Source organism: Tiliqua scincoides, chromosome 4 (genome assembly GCF_035046505.1).
Source record: "Tiliqua scincoides isolate rTilSci1 chromosome 4, rTilSci1.hap2, whole genome shotgun sequence".
Lineage (NCBI taxonomy): Eukaryota > Metazoa > Chordata > Lepidosauria > Squamata > Scincidae > Tiliqua > Tiliqua scincoides.
This window is the reverse complement of record NC_089824.1, coordinates 49,075,685-49,089,513: the sequence shown is the minus strand read 5'-3', so window position 1 is coordinate 49,089,513 and position 13,829 is coordinate 49,075,685. Positions and strand designations below refer to the sequence as shown.

General features: G+C 42.6%; 1 protein-coding gene and 1 long non-coding RNA gene across 6 annotated transcripts in view; one reads left to right on the top strand and one right to left on the bottom strand.

Annotated features, from left to right (window-relative positions):
* The window catches only part of LOC136649764 (uncharacterized), a 45,288-nt gene extending 40,834 nt beyond the window's left edge, over window positions 1-4,454 (bottom strand). For all 3 annotated transcript variants that reach the window (XR_010794441.1, XR_010794440.1, XR_010794439.1), the window contains exons 1-2: window positions 4,377-4,454; window positions 933-1,052 (exon numbers count right to left, since the gene is read on the bottom strand). This is a non-coding gene — a long non-coding RNA (uncharacterized lncRNA). The remainder of the gene's footprint in view (window positions 1-932; window positions 1,053-4,376) is intronic.
* Window positions 114-13,829, top strand: part of MAPRE2 (microtubule associated protein RP/EB family member 2) — a 139,027-nt gene continuing 125,311 nt past the window's right edge. The window contains exon 1 of one of the 3 annotated variants that reach the window (XM_066626666.1): window positions 114-203. The gene's annotated coding sequence lies outside the window, so the exon portion shown is untranslated. The other 2 variants (XM_066626668.1, XM_066626667.1) reach the window with 2 other exon arrangements.

Genomic DNA, 13,829 nt, shown 5'->3' with positions numbered 1-13,829 from the left:
GGGCTCTCCCGCGGGCGCACTGCGCGCTCCGCCTCCAGGCTGCGCTCCAGCCCCGCCCGTCCCCAGAGCTCCCCGCCCGGCTCGCCCTCCCGCCCGGCTCATTCACGTGGCTCTGGGGTGGAGCGCAGCCGGAGCGGAGGTGGGGAAAACAAAAGGCAGCTGTCAAAGGGGCGAAGGCGGCGCGCACGGCCCGGTAGGAACAGGTGAGGAGCGCGCCTGGCGCAGGGGGCTCGCCTCAGGCTGCCAGCCTGGCCACGCTTTCCTGGGAGTAAGCCCCGTTGACTGTAATGGAACTGACTTCTGAGTAGACAGGTACAGGAGTGGGGCGGGCAGGGAGGGAGACGCGTGCACGGGGGTCTCTCCAGAGGTGCCTGCGCGCCCTGAGAAGTTGCAGGGAGGGCGAGGAGAGGGAGAGCTGCCCACCTGCAAGCCCCTGGGTGCTGGAGCCCGCGAGCAGCACTGCCCCGCAAGGCTGCCTCTGGAGACTTGGGGGCTGCCACGCTGGCAGTGGCAGGAGCGCGCAGGGGTCTCCAACTTGGGGAGGCGAGGCGGCGCGCGCCTTGCGGCAGGAGGGGGCCCCTTTCCCGGGCACAGCGAGAGATAAAGGGGCGCGAAGGAGAGTTTCGTGCGGGCGGGGCGGGGAGCCTGCCCGCCCGCCCGCCCGAGAGGGATACGTCCCTCTGCGCCGGGAGGTTGGCAAGAGGTGCAAAGAAGCCCGCTTGGCCAAAGGTGCCCGGCCTGGCGCTCCTGCCTGGGACGTGGTCAGCGGCAGAGGCAGGCAGAGCCCCATCAGGTGTGGTCGGACGCGTCCCAGCCTGGCCGGCGTGGGTGCCCGGCGTTGGCGGCCAGCCTTCATGGCTCAGGTTGTGCAGTCAGCAGAAGGAGATGCCATCATCGCCCAGCAAACAACATCTGGTTGAGTCGTCAAATACCCATGCGGAACGTGCGGATTTCGGACTAGGCTGGTCATCCCTCTGCCTGCTCCCTTTGCCATGGATCGCTTCGGGTTGCTTGGCAGCCCTGAGTGGCTCCTGCGGAGATGGCACTCGAGTCTAGGGTAAAAGCGAAACAAAAAACACCAGGCACCTTGCAGGGTTATGATCACCAGCTGTCAACTTTTTGAACTCCTGTCTGCCTTAGGCTGCAATCCGAGCCTCACTTTCCTGATAGGGAATCCCATTGAACACAATAGGGCTTACTTCTGAGTAGACCTGCTTAGGATTGTGCTCTTAAATTTATTTTACTCTCTAAGCTCACCTGCCCTATTTTACTCTCTAAGCTCACCTGCCCCATTTCCCGTGCTAGTTATTCTTTTCAGTGGGCAAACAAGAATCCTCCTCACACACAGCTGTATGTATGCGCTGTTGTGTGCATAAGGTCTCTGGATAGGAGCACTGATCCCTGACTCCCTCTTCATCCGAACAGCTGGGAAGGGCAGGAATTGGTCTCTCTGCAGTTTCCGTGGTCAGCATAGCAAAGTTGATAGCTGCCATGATGTATCTCTGCTGATGTGAGTAAAAAAGTGCCACTGGCTCTGCTTGCTGCAGGATCCTCTCCCTCCCTGAGACAAATGCATTTTTGTTCTTGCACATGCATGAGTTAGTATGCATGCGCAGAGGGAACCCATCTCACTTTGAGAACCACTGCCACAGAGACAAATCAAAACCCTCTGGGTCAAATCTGCTTAGCCTCTTTGTGCAGGCAGTCAAAGATGTGCATAGAAACGCAACCCTGGCAAGCAGCAGCCTAACCTGATGTGTGTGAATGAGAGGGGCAGTATTTGATTTCATCGGGCATCAGAGTTTGCTTGTCAGAGTTATCTATTTTAAGACATGTGCTCAGCCTGGAGAACAGCTATATTTGTTATTCTCATGTAAAAGGTTAGATATGATTTGGGGGTGGGAAAGATTAAGCTTCTCATATCACATATTCATGGGGGGATTGGGAGCAAAAAAAAAAACCCTTCAGACTGATGTGTTCAGAAATCTCCTTAACAAACCAACTCAGCTCGAATTAAGTCCTAGATGTCATACAAATGAGCACAGCAGCAATGAAAAGAGTCTTCTACATTGGCTGTTTTTTTCCCCAGCTTTGCATAGTCAAGCTACCCAGAGCCAGGCATTGTGTATGGGCAGTGCTCCTGCTGGATATGGAAGTAATAAATCTTTGGCTGCTTAAAGTTACATCCAATCTTGGGATTATTCTAGTTTAAAGTCAACAAAAGCTGCTGATTTATTTATGCTAAATGCTTTAGTTAGGTTTGGTTGGTGAGTGAGTGAGTGAGTGTGTCCTTGATAAAAGATTCAGTGAGTAAAGTGCACAGCTGTTTGTACTGAACATTAACTGGTATGACCTCAGTAGCTAGTTAACATCCAAGATTCCCCTGTGCCTTGAAACATTTATGTATGTGTAATCTCCAGCTGGTCTCAGGGCAACGGGTATATATGCAAGGTTTTTGCAAGAAATTCTGCTCTGCCTACTCAGTTGTATGCCACTAGAGTGCGAATTTTTTAAAAAAATTACCATGCACTTGCTTGAGGGCAATATGTAAAATTTTGGCTACTACCAGTTATTGCTTCTTAGTGGAAGAAAATAAGGAATACAATGGTAAAATTTTGTTCAAGGCACATCTGAATACATTTGCTTAACACATACAAAAACACACATTTGTACTGTATTCAAATTTGTATTGAATGCTGTAAATGAAAACTGAGTTCAAAACTATAGAAGTCAAATGTATTTCTGTTCCTTATTCTGGATAAGCTTTCTTAAGGTCTAAATGAGTTGGGCTCTTGCTAATTTTTTTTTTATGTTATCTTGTAATCTTTCTCTACACCAGCCATTTTCAAACTTTGTCATCTCAGGTCACACTGACAAGGTGTTAAAATTGTCAAGGCACACCATCAGCTTTTTGATAATTGACAAGGCACACCATGCTGCTGCTGGTGGGCTAACATCCACCAATGGCTCTAATAATAAATGACCCTCCCCCAAATTCCCATGGCACACCTGCAGACCATCTGCGGCACACTGGTTGAAAATTGCTGCTCTACACTGATACCCTCTAATAGTCAAGTACCAGAACCTTGACAGGAATACAGCCAATGTGACCACAGCCATAGGTGCAATGATCATGATAGCACCAGAGATGCAGTTATAAGCTTCTGTCCCCAAAAGGGGTGTGTGTATACATTTGCACTGCCGTGCATCCAAATGACCAGCTATCTTCTTTTTTCCTGCTTCAGTAAGCTTCAATAAGCTTTCTTAATTAAAATATTTCTAAACTGCTTTCCCACAGCTTGACAGCAGTTTTCAGATTTTTTGAAAAAGCAATCGAACAGCCCATAATAGCATCAAAATATTAGTGAAACAGTCACAGAAAATTCATGTTTCACTCATGATCTCAGTGAAAGAGGAAAATCTTATAACATCTCTGAAAGGGCAACAACGAATAACTTCTAAAATTCTTCTGTGAAGAAACTTCATAGTTTGGGACTCTTGCTCCAAAGAAACACTGAAGTTGATATCACTATTTGCTATTTGTTTTAAAATGTCAGGCATCATATCAATGCAAGCTGCTGAAAGTCTCCTTCCTTCATACCAGAGGCACTGCCTTTCATATACAACTGCATGCTTTATAATGTTATAATATGCCTCTGGCATATTGGACAATTTATTTTCTCTAGCAATTCATCAGTTAGGTAGCAGCAGCATTTTCTACATGTGTGTCTTTAGTAATTTTATCTCTGCCTTTCTCATTTACCATTTCTCTCCCGTTCAGTACTTGGCATTCTATGTGGTAGTCATGATCACCTATTCAAATAACCGGACGCTCAGCAAATTTATTCAGAAGTTATTCCCACTTAGTTCTGTGAAATTTATTTCCTAACAAGCTTAGCTTTGCAGCTGAAGTCTCCCTCTGCTGATATTTTATAGCATGTCCTACCTTGTCTTAATTTTGTGTTTGGCATTTTCTTTCTAGGACACAAACAGGATCTTTGTCCCACCATCTGTGATGGAGTACCTCTAGTTTGCCATTGCCTCTGAGTTTTTGCTTCACAAAATATATTCCACTGTACAATAACTCTAAAGTGAGGTCAAGACTTTATATATCCAGAAACTGCTTTCAAATATAACATTATGAGCCCTATCCTATCCTTCCCTCTTCCTTGCTGGTGCAGCTGCACCAAAAATGGGTGTGCTGCATCCAGTGGAGGACCTCTTTAAGCCTCCTGCCCTGCAATTTGTTTCCTTGGGCCTTCAGTAACAATTTCATTAGTGTACGTCCAATGAGAGAAAAAGGGAGGGTGCAGGAAAAGGGGATAGGATCCACTATGCCCCATAACTGCCCAGTCCACCCCCTCCCACACACTTACCTGCTCCATGCAGGAAGGCTCTGGTCTTCTTACCAGTGCACTGCTAAATGCACTGCTGGAAAGTGCTTTACTGTGCTTTTTCAGCATAGTGCTGATGAAAAGCTCATTCGGTCAGGGCTAAATCTGTAACTTTCCTAGTCACCTCCTGATACGAGGTGTTGAGTTGTACTCAACTCCTCGTACTTGAGTTGTTCACATTGTAGCCAACTACACCTTTAATTTGGCAGGTACTTCTAGCACAGAACACCTTGTTTGCTTCTGATTTATCATAACCTAGATTATGTGAGTTTAGAACAAACCACAGAGCTTAATAGTGGTAGGTTAGTTGGGTAGATTTTTTTTCAGTGTTTTTCAGATTCTCCTGCTGTCACCATCCCAGGATAATGTCATACTCAATCTCCACCTTCAATGGCTTCCTGTTTAACCATAATACAAGCACAGTTGGCGAACAAACCCTCAACATATGCACCTAAAATAAATTCTACAAACATTGTCCTTAACTTGGATTGACCAGGCATGGAAAGGAATATTCATACAAGAAGGCTACTGCCAACACTAGATAGCAGCCCAGTCCTAACCAACTTTCCAGCATTGTTGCAGCCTCAAGGGAAGGGAACAAATATTCCCTTGCTTTGAGGAGGCCTCAATGACTACCTCCCCGTCACAGAATACAGCAACTGTCCCATCAGCACAGCTGCATCAATGCTGGAAAGTTGGTTAGGATTGGTCTGTAAGGCTGTTTTCTTGTGTCAGCTTCCCCAGAAAGAGTTAGCAGCAAACTTGGCAGGAATACCTTGTAGAAGAACTGCCTGTTTTAGTCATAGTTACATGGAAATGGAAAAGGTGCATGGAAATGGAAAAGGTGCAAAAGAGAGCGACTAAGATGATTACGGGGCTGGGGCACCTTCCTTATGAGGAAAGGCTACGGCATTTGGGCCTCTTCAGCCTAGAAAAGAGACGCTTGAGGGGGGACATGATTGAGACATACAAAATTATGCAGGGAATGGACAGAGTGGATAGGGAGATGCTCTTTACACTCTCACATAATACCAGAACCAGGGGACATCCACTAAAATTGAGTGTTGGGCAGGTTAGGACAGACAAAAGAAAATATTTCTTTACTCAGTGTGTGGTCGGTCTGTGGAACTCCTTGCCACAGGATTTGGTGCTGGCGTCTAGCCTAGACGCCTTTAAAAGGGGATTGGACAAGTTTCTGGAGGAAAAATCCATTATGGGGTACAAGCCATGATCTGTATGCGCAACCTCCTGATTTTAGAAATGGGTTATGTCAGAATGCCAGATGCAAGGGAGGGCACCAGGATGAGGTCTCTTGTTATCTGGTGTGCTCCCTGGGGCATTTGGTGGGCCACTGTGAGATACAGGAAGCTGGACTAGATTGGCCTAGGCCTGATCCAGTGGGGCTGTTCTTATGTTCTTATGGATAGATACACTGACTCTAGTTTTATGTGATATCCTGTGCTGATCTGCTAGTATGTTGGACTAGCAGAAATCCATATCAGAGTAAGTGCAATTGATGGCTGGCTACAATTGAAGTACAATGCCAATCACACCTAAAAGCACTGTGATCGTTAGAAAAGGCAGATACCTGAGAGTGTCAAAGTATTTGCAAGACAGGTGCAAAGAATATGGGCTAATGTATTATGTTAGGAATCTTTGGTTACAAGGGAAGGTTCCCTACAATGACCTGATGAAAAAGTAGATTATAGTAATTAATAAATAACTGATTAGCAGTAAAAACTTACTATAACAACTGTGGATAGTAACCATTCTTTCTGCAACAAAATTACAAAGGATGAGGGTACCTTTATTATCAAAGCATGCTATTACTATTACAGGTGAATCTCCTGTAACAGTGTTTATCCTATGTAAGAATTGATAGTTTACTGCTTCAAAGCAATCTGTTTATTGAAACTTTGATTCATTCAGAAATGTAACAAATATTATTGGGAGGGAAGCTTTGGAGGGTGGGATAGGGCTAAACAAGATGCTTACAAACTTATTTTGTATTTGCCTGAGTCCTAAAGTGTAGCAAATCTTATTTAGCTTTAGGGAGAAACGTTCAAAAAATTTGGATTCAACATATTTTTCAGAATAGTTTTGGAAATACTGAGTATATATTTTCTAAGGTACTCTTTCCAAAGTCAGTTTATGAATAGCGATGTAAACTGGGTCAAGTCTCTCTGGAAAACAAAGAGTAAGCAGGTCAGAGTGCAGTCAGTCAAAAGCCACCTTGCATTCTGGATCCATTTATGTGCAGCTGACTGCACAACCTACATACCCAGTGTTCCTTTGTTTACACTGTATCTAGGCATTAAAAAGCATGGCTAGAAAAACATTGAACAACTTAACTAAAGCAATGCACATTTAGGCGTACCTTGTCAAACACTAAAAATTCATTTCAAGGTGAAATTTCAAAGAAGCCAGTATTGCAATGAGTGTTTTGCATGAAATGGAAAGTAAGAATGAGGAGAGATGCATTTTCTCTGGTTCAATGAAAGTGTTTTGGTAACACATTCCTTGCATTAAGCTTATTTTTAGGGCACAGTGGGGGGGGTGTTCAACTTTAATACCTTTCCCCAATATCAGTTGCATCTCCCCCCCCCCCCCACTCTATTTTAATTAGAAAAACTCCTTCCTGTGGTTTTCAATGGAATATTTCTGGAAAACAAACCATAAAACACAAGGAGCTTAATGGGAACTAGAACTGAAGTAGGGGGAAAATACTAAAACTCCTTACCACCCATTATGGTTTTGACCCTTTTCTTCTGTGCAACCCCCCCCCCCCCCGGGCAATATTTGAAGAAGGAAGATGATGATGATGATGATGATACTGAAACATTCTGTTGTAACTTGAAGTTTGGCCCTTCTGCCAGTCAGTGTAGGATCTATTTTAAAAGTAACTGTCATTTACTGGCTGTGTCTGGTTGGAATGCAACTTTTCTGAGAGTCTTCCGATAGATGTCTACCCTTATAATACATCTGTCAATAGTAAACTGAAATCTCCATGATGTTGTTCCAATGGAATATTTCAAGCCAGTGAGGGAATACTTTGATTCAGGTGTGAGAATTTTTATGTACCGCCAGTGAATTTATTATCTAACAACCTTTTATTCCTATTGACCTAACTTTGGAATGAGGCATGTCTATGAAGGTTTTCTGAAAGTGTAGTGTGAGTGAAAGGGAAAGCAATAACCAAAATTAGTGTCCTCCTGCAAATTTATAATTTGCATTTATAATTTGCATTTATAAACTGCAAAATTATAATAATTTCTTTGATTCATGCTCTTCTGGCAGCCTCCTCTAAATAAGTAGCATGCATTATTACCACACTGGAAAGTAAAATATTTCACAGCAGAAGCATGCCACAGAAGGTTCAAAAGCTGCTTCCAACTCAAAATATGATTCAGAATTACAGGCAGTCTCCCTTTGAACTTGCTCTATTTCTCAGGTTTATGTTAGGAGTTACTGTAATTTGCTAGCATGGTAGACAGCTCTTATCTTCTAGCTGCATATTTTAATAAATATGAGTAAGTCTAATTTTTAAAATAGGGTTTTTTGGCCACTGGCCAACTGTCTAGTACTTGTGGCACTCAAGGCTAGGTTATTATTAGTAAACTATCAACAATGTGTGTTAGATGTTGTGCAGAAGTGATGGGGTTATTTGCCAGTAGATTTATAATCTAGGGAAAAGGGAGATGAGAGGGGAAAATGCCAATGTTTGCTAAATGAATAACAAAGTTAGGGAAGTAATCTGGTAGCAGACAATACAGAATGGAAAAATCCATGGTGGCTTAAAAAAAGGCTTTGGAGAAAGGTTTCAGGAGAGGGAGACTGATGGTTGGATAGAGCTGGGGAAATATGGTTGACAGAGGGGCAGAGTAGAAGAAAGAATATCTGGGACAGAAGGTGGAAACAAATCAAGCCAGTGGTCAAAATAACACCTCTTTTTGCTTCATGTAGATTGTAACAGCTGTGAGGAGTGACTCTGTCAATTCTAAGTTTTGTGTAGTGCTGAGCACTGCAAGAGTAGAATAATAGACTAATAGGAGTAAGATGGCTTGTTCCAATCAGGAGAATACAAAGCAGGAAAAGGGACAGTCAGAGAGAAAAGAAACAGTTTAAGAGATGGATTACAGACTTGAAGCTGATAACCAATGTTGCAGGAAATTAATGTGCAGAACTGATAGAAGTTGCTGGATAATAGCAAGAAGGTTAAGCATGGCCAGATGTAAGAGAGGGTACCAGAATGCAGGTCTCTTGTCTTGTGTGTTCCCTGAGGAATTTGGTGGGCCACTGTGAGATACAGGAAGCTGGGCTAGACGGGCTTTTGCCTGCTCCAGCAGGGCTGTTCTTATGTTCTTATGGCTGTCTTGTGTTCTCTCAGACAAGGATGCTATGCTTTGTATTATAACTGTTGTTGTGTCTCTCAATACTAAATCTCATGGCTGTAAACTGTGATTAACTATTGCCTCTGCTATTTATTAAAGCCATTTCTTATGGCATCTAGGTTGCAAATAGATGCACTCTTAATGTTATCGGAAATATGTTATTTGAACAAGTCTTCATTTTCCAGTCTTCTAGCTAATTTCTGTTTCCTAGGAAGATCTGCTATTCAAGTTTCTAGTGGGGACTAGTTGTTTGTATCTTTATAAGAAATAATAAGAAAAAAGTCTTAGAAAGGATGCAACTATCTTCTTTCTTGGCATTTCATAAATTGTTTCCATCTTGTATTTGAAACTTTGTGTCCTTTGCATCAATCTTTCTTTTCTGTTTTTTAAAGAAAAACAACTCTTTTCTAGTAACTTATTTTCAGTGGTCTTTTAAAGGCATCCTATTTTTTGATGATTCATTTCAGATATGTAAACAATTCAGTTTGTGGTTTCAGAGTAAGAGTAGTGGTTGTACTCCACCCACTGCTTAAATATTCAAGGCAAAATGCTGCAGAAGGATAGATGAATGGCTGTGTATGCAGCCTTCTGCTTTTGGAGTAGTTAATGAAAACAAGTCACATGTCTGGAATGTGTTGAGGGAAGTCCTGCAATATAGATGTTTAAGGAATGCCAGCTAAATACTGCAAAACTAAGAAATGCAAAGTAGTTTCATAGTGCTGAGACAGAGGAGGCAAGAGGAAGTGACCCTGAAATGTTGTTATTAAGAATATTTATATACTGTTATTCTACAAAAAGTAGTTCACAAAGCAGTTTACATAGCTAATCACATGGTCAAGAAATCCTACATTTAATTAATGCTGCCTCCATCCTGTTTTTAAAGGATCTTATTGAAATTTTCAGATAGTTGGGACTTAATCAGTCCAGATTTGGGGGAGGGAGTTGCACATACCTCAGTGCTTTGAGTGCAGAAGGCCCCAAGTTCAGTCTCTGATATCCTCATATGGCTCTGAAACCCTGGAGATTTGCTATCTATCAGTGAAGAAAATACTGAGCTAGATGGACAAATAAACTGATAATGGCCTAACTATTTTATTCTCATTTTTTGCCTAGGGCTGAAATCCTAAGCACATTTTTCTGGGAGTAAGCTTCATTGAATACAGTGGGACTTACTTTGGAGTAAACATGCATTGATTGCACTTCAACCCCCCTACACAATTGGCTCCTCTTGCAAGACAGTGGGTAAAAATGCACTCATCATGATCCTTGTTACATGAAATTTAAATAATTTCAGTTATCTTGTTTTGTTTTTAATCAGTATTGGCATTTGTGTGTCATCTCACAATTAAGAAAATGGCTTTGCCCAATTTTGGCCTGATAAGCGCTTAGTCTGAAATTTATACTGCTTGGAGAAAACTGAAAAGTCAGCATTTAGGGAAGAAATCCTATTCTGCAGTACGATGGCAGTTTGTATGGGATTACAGATTACAGTATTTTTATTCGCTTACCAGGAGAGAAAGTGGAACAGGCATTGGTAGAATAAATTGTGGCAGAGTTGTTTTTTTCTTCTGGCTTATGTCTAAATCTTGTGTTTAGAAGATATTCCCTCCCAGTTTCCTCATAGTGGCAACTGGACTTCAGAAGCATAAACACATTACATGTCTTAATAGTAGATTAGCACACTTAGTAGATTAGCCACAACAAGGGTTTACTGCATAGTAGTTGAAACTCAACCTATTCCAAGGGAAAGGCCCCATAATATTGGTAAACCGCTGTGAAATAGGATTCTGAAGTTTGAGAAGGTGAGGGAAATCAGTTGCACTGTAGCTTATTAGAGATGGGGCTTGAGAAATGGGCTGTCCCAGCAAAGCCATTTATGAATATAGTGTTTAACTGAAATATTAAGGGAAAGATACCTGCTTGAAACACTACAGATTCTTCAAGCATTTGTGATAGCTTAAATTCTCACTTTATAATCTTTACATGTGAATCTAGTCAAGTCCGTTGTGACGTGATGAGTCATCATAGCTCTGGCGCTTCTCACCTCAGGCAAATACCCCTCAAAGAAGCCCAGTTAGAAGAGAATGAAAAACATGGTTCTTTCATTATTCATACTTATAAATTAATTCGCATAAGATGAGATGCTGTCAAGTGACTGCATATATCATATTTCATTTTCTGGTCACATGCTTTCCTTGCTGACACTGATGCTAACTAAAGTATAAGCCAGTTGTAAAATGAACTTCATTGGAATGAGATGAGTCTGAATAATGGCCCTTGAAGAATTTCTGAAGCTAACCCTTGTTAGATTTGTGCCTGACCATTTTTGTATTATGGATTTGCAGCTTTAGCTATCTTTTTTTTTCTTCCTTTCCTGTGAGTATTTAGCAGAACTTGTATGAGTTAAATAACAACAAAAAGATGGTTTTAGAATCATTGTTCCACTTGCGACACTGAGAGTGCAATCCTGAGCTCTCGCTCAGCTGGCACAGTGGCTGCTGCACCAACCAAGGGTGTTGTGAACATACCACAAAGCATGTTCACTGCACCTGAACAGTAGGCTGCACCAGCAGGGATACCTGCTGTGTGTCACCCCACTTGTGCTGCATTCAAAGTCCCTAGCCACCATCACAGACAGGTAAGGTGCTGAGTGGTACGGGGGCATGGGTGGGGGCATTTCTGGGTGTGGGAATGGTGGAACAGGAGTGGATCAGGCCCAGAAGAGGGACAGGATCAGCAGAGGGCTTCTCCACAATATCCTAACCACCTTCTCCAGCCAGGCACTCTTACATGGGGCTGGTCTGATATCTGCCAGCTAAATAGCTGGTGGTGATTAGAGTAGCCCCATAGGGCAGATGGGGGCATTACTCATGGTAAGGGGAAAAATATCCCCTTGCCCCAAGAAGACCTCCAGCTGGCTCCCAACTTGCAATGGATACAGCATAGGCCATGTGGCCTTGCTGCACAGGTGCAGGTTAGGATTGGGCTGCTCATAGTATTGTTAGCAACTGCTATAGCAGTACTCAGTTTGGTTCCAGTACTAGCTAAAGGACTAGTCTGAGGTCCTTATACTGGATCCAGACAGCACAGTGGGATCTCAGAACTTTGACATGCAGCATACATAAAAGTTCAGCAGGATTCCAGGCAATGCCAGTGATTGTTTTTGTCAGCATTTTTGACCTTGTGACTTTCTATTCAGCAAATAGCTGTACATAGAGCTTGTCTCTGGTGCAGATTACACCACTCAGACTTGTACAAGGTTGATTTACCCGAAAATCAAACGTTGAGTCATTTCTAATTCCTCTGATAAAGGGAACATTCACAAGGGGGAAAATATCATGCTATGACTCATATTTGAAACTAAGTTTAAACTTTGGAGTTGCCTTTAACTCCATTTGCATTTGATTTGTGTTACTTCTGTTGCTATTACTATGGTATTCATGGACTGCAACATGTGGCATCTCTTTCCCCATGTCAAATTAGCATCAGTAACACATTTACTTGTTTGGCAACCACATTTAGTACTAAATTTCATAATCTGACATGACAAAGTAAAACTAAGACCACCCACCTAATGAAAATTTTTCAGGAGGGAAATTGGTGGTTTGGAAAAAGATGAATAGAATGAGGGGATAATTTGTTGAGTCTTCTACATAGCAGTGCCTAAACTTTGGAATTCATTGCCCTGGGAGATGCTGCAAAACCCTTTCACTTTGCATATTTAGGCAACAAGTTAAAAAAAAAAAGGCTTGGTTTGTGTAAATCCAATGTTTTTTTCCCTGGATCCTTTTGCTGTTAATACTTTTCATGTTTTAAGATTTCTGCCTGATATTAATGTTGCTGAATTAGTTTTATTATTTATTTTAATTTAGAGGTTCTCTTCTTAGGAATAAGAATCAAGGATATCAGTTTTTAACTATCAGCTTAGAACATTTATTACAGGTACAGATTTTTCACAGTACCATTGCTGCGTGGAATAGCTCCAACAGCAAGTGGGAGGGGCTGCTTACATGGCATGTTGTGATGCTTGCTGTATTTACTGTTTTACTCCCCCTCTAGCTACGCTACTGTTCAAGACACCACTCGGAACCATGTGTGTGATGAAGGCACTGTCCTGTCAGGTGTTTAGCCTGCCTGGTGCGACCTAGTCATGTTTTTTATCACCCTGTCCCCCAGTGCTTCGCACACAGCACTACCCTGGCTGAAAATGGGCAGAAGATTGTCCTTTGCCAGGTGACTCTGCAGCCTGATGGGAATGCTGATAGTACAGCAAGGCACTGGTGTAGCAAATGGGGGGTGGGCCACCCTGGGTGCCAGGCTGAAAGGGGTGACACCCACCCAAGATGGCGGCAGCAGCAGGAGAAGCAGCAGCACCACCACCACCAGTGATGTCACAGATATGTCTGCCACCTCTTCCTGTTTGAATTATTTTTAAATCTCTGTGCTACCCTGTTCTCCTTTGGAGGCTCAGCTTCCAAAGGAGAAGGAACAGGGCAGGACTGAGATTGTAATATGGCCATTGCTTTCTCTTCTGGGAGAATCTGGAAGTGACATCTTGATGTCACCGTCCCAGCCTCCAGGGGCTCTAATGACATCACTGGAGCAAGAAAAAAATGCATAGTGGAAACAGATGTACCTGTGTGCACATTCCTGTGTTATTCTGCAGTTGCTCAGCTTACATCAGTTTCATCGTGCTCTAGCCTCAGGGTTGCTGCAGCATGAAAAACAGACAAAAGCAGGAATCTGACCTTTATGCTTATAAAGAACAAAAAATATTTTGACTTGAAGCTATAAGAGTACTGGTCATTCTAAATGTGCTGCTTGCATTTTATTTGTAGCATTTCCTGATACTGAAAGAGCTGTTTACTCCTCTAATTGCTATTTCCCATCTCGGATTTTAACCAGAGGAAAACTGAGGTTGGCAAGCACTCGGTTTTTAAATTCTGAAAATACAATTAACTCTCTCTTCCTTAAGCATGTTTTTTTTATACATAATTTTCTTGCAAATCTTTTTTTACAAAGGTCTCCCCAACCTGAAACACAT